The 6,608-nt window shown below is 48.2% G+C and overlaps 1 long non-coding RNA gene across 1 annotated transcript; it reads right to left on the bottom strand.

The window, feature by feature from the left end:
• Nucleotides 1–540: 540 nt before the first annotated feature.
• On the bottom strand, nt 541–3,210 carry LOC127302780 (uncharacterized). Its single transcript, XR_007853101.2, has 2 exons — nt 2,555–3,210; nt 541–1,305 (listed from the first exon to the last, which is right to left on the bottom strand). It is a non-coding gene; the product is annotated as an uncharacterized lncRNA (long non-coding RNA).
• Nucleotides 3,211–6,608: the final 3,398 nt, after the last annotated feature.

The raw sequence follows: 6,608 nt of genomic DNA, 5'->3' as shown, positions 1-6,608 counted from the left end.
GCTGGAGCCTGACAGAAGGTGATTGCAGGGACATTGGCGTTGACCGCAACCCCGTCAGTGCGACCATTAGATGCTTTTATTACATGAACTAGATTTAGTTACTCAGTTTTGTCAACCAAATGAATATGTTCTTCAGTTCAGTCACTGCAGTGTTACCCTGCTGAATGACTAAGTAGCTGCGTGTGTACACACTGAAGCGTCTCTGTCGGTTTTGATCATTGATCGAATGGACTGAGCATCGCAATGATTCATGATTAGATGAATGTATATATTTCGAATTCACTACTTTTGAGAGGTGGATTCTTCCATTTCTTTGGGCACAATGTAAACAACGCCGGCCATCACCCTGTCACTTTATCTCTAGTGGGCACATGAGCATCAGAGTTGAGACGAAAGCTGGGGTTGGCTATTTGAGATACTCAGGTATCTCCTTTTTCTTTTGGATATCCTCTAGCGTGGATATATACTAGCAAATGAAAATGTGTAGTCTTGCTTTTCTTTAAACTATGAAGCTAAATACAGATGCTGCTGCTGGCAATAAGCAAAACAACAAAATTTGTTTACTGAATAACAAAAATTCTGAATCAAACAAGATAACTAGAATCAAACCAAATGACAATCTGAATTAAATACACGTAGTACCAAACTGGATTAAAAACAACTACTACCAACCCTAAGAAACTGAATTAAACACTGGATATAAGATGATCATAGCAAACTCCAATCATGCCTCGCCATAAACACCAGGACCTGTGCCGTCGATCTTGCCCGCCAGGTCTCAAACTTGTGCTTGCAGCTCACGTCTTCATCCTCGTCAAGGTAGAAATCAGTGCCCTCCATCATCAAAGGGCCGCGGTCGATCACCTCGTTCACATGTAGAAGCAGATTGTACTCCTGCGTGCGCTTCTCTGTAGGGGAGAGTGGAGCTGGCGGTGATTCAATGTCCTCTGGAGATGAGAAATGGGCACTATATAGCTTGAAAAGGAGAAATAATCTATGTGTTCTTATGCAAGGCCTTATTATGGAGCATGTAGGTGACTTCTTTATCTATCTCTTCCTGGCGGATTCAGATATCGCCACCCTAACCAGTTGCTTTGCTATTCCCTGAGCACATTTTCCACACAAAAAATGCTCAGCCTCTGCGTAACAGAACGACATAGAGCTGTTATAGGTCTCACAAATGAGGTTAATAAAAGTCGCTATTCTATGAAGTTTTCGGACATGAGACCATGATTCTTCGAGGCAGAACTCAAGCTTCAGAACCCTCCTTTTCAGTTCCCGAACGGTTCTGCCCTGCTTCTTCAACTGTTCAACAAAAACCATCTTAAGTAAAAATGTAGCACTTTGTTTCTGTGGGTAAAATAGAAGCTCCGACCAAAAGACATGAGCTTTATAAGGAAGTGTACAAAAAGGCTACAAGACGGAGGACATGCATGATATGATATCGATATGACGGCATGCCTCTGGTGACTTCAGTAGGGTTGCAGATATATGTCCGGTGTACTTGAATGATATCATTTCATACTATTGATAACCTGATAACTGTAAGTTTTTTAAATGAATAGTTCATATTGAGTTGGGCGCACCTATTTCTTGAGCTATTCGTCTTTTGATGCTATTATGGAGATTGAGATGTTTTGTTTTTATTATTTTTGGAAGTACTTTGTCTTTTTTTTTTTGGCAATCTTCTGCACATTTTATATGAAGGACTATCTCGCTCAACAAAGGGGCATGTGATGTAATGTGCTTGTAAGCTATTTAAATTTCGAGGCATCTTGTGTAGCCATATCCTTTCTGTGCCTGCTTATTTCCAAATGGGTTTCAGGTACTTAATTTGAGGAGTTCAAATTTTACAGTATATATACTAATGTATATGGCACTCAAGCATTGTTACTTGTTCCTGGAACACCAAACAAATATACCAACTACACAAATTTATATCATGTCCTACGTTGATATTCTCCAGGTGCTACACTTATACTGTCAATTATGTGTTGTTAGGAAGTTTTTGTCTATGGCTAACCAAGTGCATCAAAATTTGAAAGGAAAGCAAGATGCCATGGATCTGCTAGCGACTAACCTGAATGAATGAAAGAGATACAATCTGGGGTACTTCTAAATGGGTTGGAGAATCTGTCCGATATCCCTGAATGCCACAATTTGTTCGGTTAACTTAATTGTGTCATACAGTCATACTCTTTTGGAGAGATGCTTCTGAACTAATTCAATTAGTAGCTGTCTTTGGAGAAAAAACTGTAATAGTGTTGTCAATCTTTGTGTGACAAAGCTAATCAATCGTAATTCTCGTTGAAAACTTTTCTGATTTGGTCTTCGTAAAATTGTGACTTCACATTCTACTGAATTCTCATGGAACAGAAAAATATTTGTATATAGGCATGCTGAGTCAATTGCTTAGATACCTCATCTCATCTCTCACCGGCATGTCCGTATGCAGATCAAACTCATCAAAAGTCTAAATGTACAGAGGACGATGCATGTAACGAGCACCTAATTTAAGATCGAAAAAAATACATGAAGCAAGAATCAACCGCACCTGCAGCTTGCAATGGAAGCCATAGACGTTGAGAAGGCGATGCCTCCCATCGGCTTCTTCCATTTGACCTTGAATGGAAGGAGTTCGTCGGCCTCCTACCACCTCCCGCACCTCCGCCGAGACGACACAGGCGGCACGGCGCGATGACAGCCAGGCACCGCTCCCAGAATCGCGAGGTCGGCTTGGCCGCCTTGGCGAGCGGCGAGGACGGCACCGTCGATCTTGGATCTACGCGAGGCCAAGGGCCAAGGCCGCTGCCGCCGAGACTGTATTGCGGGGATGGCGGAGGGAGTTAGGGGACACCGACGGGAAGCAGGTTAGCGTTGTTGACATGCGAGCGGAGAAGACCGGCAAGGGAGACGAGATGCCGGAGAGGAGAGGATGCGCGTTGGCTGGCGCGGTGACACGCACGGACGTCCATGACATAGTCGGAAATGCGCTGGGGTGGCTGCGTGTCGAGGATGAGCTGGTGTTGGAACAGAAGACGGGGGCAAGGAGACGGTGGCGCCGGAGTTGGGGAAAGGAGAGAGCGGCGGCGGTGGCGGTGGTGAGAGCTCCCCAGCATTGCAGTAGATGACGCCCGGATCGACTACTGGCATATCTGGGGCTGGACAAATCTACCGGGCTGGTCCTTTCTGTTGGGCCGGGCCCGTCTCTATTTTTTTTCCTGAGGTGAGAAAATTTGCAGAGGTATGTAACATACCACTCCAGTTTTGAACCGTGGTATGGATTGATTTGGTCCATTGGATGGACGGAAATTAATGGCCATAATTCATTTGAGGGTACCACAAAAGAACTCCTAAATTAACCCAATCTGATCAAGTTGTTCGCGGGCATGTAAACGACCGTGTCGCATCCATGCCCTTCACATTTAGACCTGCCCGCTAGCGACCGTGGCTGCTTCGCCGCCTTGACGCCAGTGCTCCTCAGTTTTTTGTGCCGCGTTAATGACACGTCTACACCACCAACGTACTTATCAAAGTTTTCTTTTGTTATGGTAGTTTGAGAGATCCGTTAGAGATGTTCTAATACTATGCGTAGACATTTTCCACGTCATCATTGATCTCCTGATTAGATTACGACCCGCGCTACGCTGAGCCATGTGCGTGCTCAGTACTCTGCACGTGAGAGAAGAAACGCAAAGCAGTTGAAGGCAACAGAGTTTCCCGTCGTCATCCTCAGATCCCACCCGCTGATATGATGACATCGCGACCGTGGCCTCTTCCGCCACCGCGACCGCTGCTACCACGACCGTGGCCTCTTCCGCCACCTTGACCACCTCGTTGGAACGTCATGGCGACCATGTAGGATCCGCCATTCTTTTGGTCATCGAGGAGATTTTTTCGCTTGTTATTGCCATCACGGTTCTTCCTCTGTTGGTGCAGGGGTAAGACTGTGCCTGGAAGTTCTCCGCCTGCGTCAACATCCGCGGCAGTGTGGGTGCTGGCGATGGAGATCATCTTATCCAGGTTCGGCTTCTGGTCATTGTACTCGCACGTCAACTTGTGTCGGAGCAGTCATCCTCTCTACAAACCTCTTATGAAGGCCAGCATAGTTGTTTGATTCGTCGACATTCTCGCAATCGTTTCTTGTTTCTAACCACCGAGTGAGGTACTCTCGGGAAGTTTCGTTTTTCTTCTGTATACATACCTGCAGGGCTGTGTATGGTCTCTTGTAAGTGCAACTAAAGTGTGCCTCGAAGGCTATCTTCAGATCGAACCAGCAAAAGATGGAGTTCTCCGGGAGGTCACTAAGCCAAGTCCGGGCCGGACCAACAAGGTACAACTGGAACATGTGACAGGCCATGTTTGGGGTCCCTCTGGCAAAGCTGATTGCATTGAAGTAGTCGTCAATATAGGTAGCATGCCTCTCTCTCTCTGCCATCATAATGCTTCAAGTTTCCAAGTATCTTGAGGTTCAGGCCTTTCGGCGTTTTTTCTCGCGGATTCTCTTTCCAAAACACTATGGGCCGATGTAGCTGACCTTGTATTCGTTCAGGCATTCCTGTGCGTCACGTGAGCTCCGCCTATGCTCAGGGGACTCTGAGCGGGACTGTGACCTCCGACCTCCGCCTCCACCTCCCCTACTAGGTGGTGACGGAGAACCGTGCGGGGGCATGCGAGGCCTGTTGCTTCTGCTGTTAGACTCTCCACGTCCTTCGTAGCGGTGCTGGCTCCGGCTGCGGTGGCTACCTTCGCCATCCTGGCAGCTGCCTCCTTCACGCCGAGGTTGCCTGCGCTCAGGTGCGCGTTCTTCGTTCTGGCTTCTCAGAGATTCAAGTGCGTGCTCTTTGTTTCGACTTATCCTGGGTTCAACGTTGTCACGGATATTGATTCCGCCTGGCCTATGGGGTCTGGCGTTTCCGGCAGGACTTCGTTGGGGAGGGCGCGGAGGCAGGTACAGATTCTTTGGAGGCGACGGGTTCCGGTACTTGTCCTTGCCAGAGTACATCACATCCTCCCCCTTAGCTTTGTCCCTAGGAGGAGTATCCGAAGGTATGGGGATCGGATTTGGGTTCTCCCTGATGTTTCTCCGGCGCTCAGTAGATGCGGTGCGCGATTGATCGTTGCGGTGGTCCCTTGACTTTTCAGTAGTCTGCTTCTACGTTGTAGACATACATGCTTCCATGTTGGATTCCAACCTGCGCGATGTATCCGTCTTGCTATGCTGCTTCATGGCTTTGGCAATGATTGTGGTCAATGTCAATCTGGTCATTGTCCTTGGCCAGGAGCTCCGCCGCTTTTTTCATGTTATATTTTGGAGTTGCCAGAGGCTTGTGGTGAGCTGCGCTGTCAAAGTTGATGTTGCGAGGGCGGATAACTTATTTTCGCATCTGCCTCGCTTCCTCGTGGATTTCTTTGACTGTGTTTTCCATTCCTTGCAAGTTCTCTGGCCCTCACATATTCTTCTTCCGCCAAGCGCCCGTTTTCGACGGCCTGCTCGTATAGCTTTTTGGCCTCCATCCTGTCCTCAAAGACTGATGCTATAAGCTTGACTATATTTTCGGATTCCGCCAGGAGTTGTTTACGCTTAGCTTCAAGAGCTTCCAGATCTGCAACCACCTCTGGGGTGATTGGGGTCGTTAGCATCTCTTTCTGCTAAACATGTTCTCCACGTTTACCTGCTATTTCCACGAGCGGCTGTCATCCCTTCATAGTACTTCATGTTCCAGCCCTATGATGGCTCCGGCGTATCACGGGTACGAACCCGCGGCGGTGCCTCCGGCTGGGCTGGAGATGGGATTTTGGCGCGAGACGAAGTCTTCTCTAGGTCGTCATCCTCATCATTAATGCTAGCTAAAGTCGCGAAGACTTGCTTAGGTAGAGATGATTCGCCGTCCTCTTTCTCTGCATCCTCGAGCTCCTTGCAGTACCTCTCGTACTCCTCCTAAGCCATGGGCGAAACATCATCTATGAACGAGTTGAGGCTGTCGAGAATCGAGTCATCATTATCTCCGGCACCTTCTTGGTGCTCGGATTTGTTGCTGTCTCCGGCATCCTCTATCTGCATTGGTTCAACACCTTCCTGTGGAGGGGCGGATCCCGGTGTATGCGCGATGAAGATGTGTATCCCGCCTATCGAGATGATGGAGAGCTTGACGGGGTCTGTCCTAGCCAGAATCCAGCACTCGTCCGGAGGGACGATCGGAATGTTGCCGGCATATATGACACACCCCACGGCGTTGGTGTCGTCGATAGCTCTGAAGGTAGAACCCTCCTGGTTCCAGCCTCCAGACACAGCTGGCCCCACAGTGGGCGCCAACTGTCGTTGCCTAATTGACAGTACCCCGGAGGAGGAATTCTCACGAAGGGGGAAGAAGTAGGAGCCATAGAGCGGAGAGCCATTTGGACGGTGGTACGCGGTTTACCCAGCTTCGAAACACGCTGCTCGAAGGCATGCCCTACTGCTACTTGTCTGGAATTATCCGGACGCTCTCGCGTTGTTACAATGAGTTGTAGTTGTGCCTATAGGGCTCCCAGAATCCAGCTTATAAAGGCGCCAAGATATAGAGTTTATACGGAGAGTCCTAGCCGGAATACAAACTTGTCTATAT

The sequence above is a fragment of the Lolium perenne genome, chromosome 5, assembly GCF_019359855.2.
Source record: "Lolium perenne isolate Kyuss_39 chromosome 5, Kyuss_2.0, whole genome shotgun sequence".
NCBI classification, from domain to species: domain Eukaryota; kingdom Viridiplantae; phylum Streptophyta; class Magnoliopsida; order Poales; family Poaceae; genus Lolium; species Lolium perenne.
The sequence above is the reverse complement of the archived record's forward strand: the minus strand, read 5'-3'. Positions and strand labels throughout refer to the sequence as shown.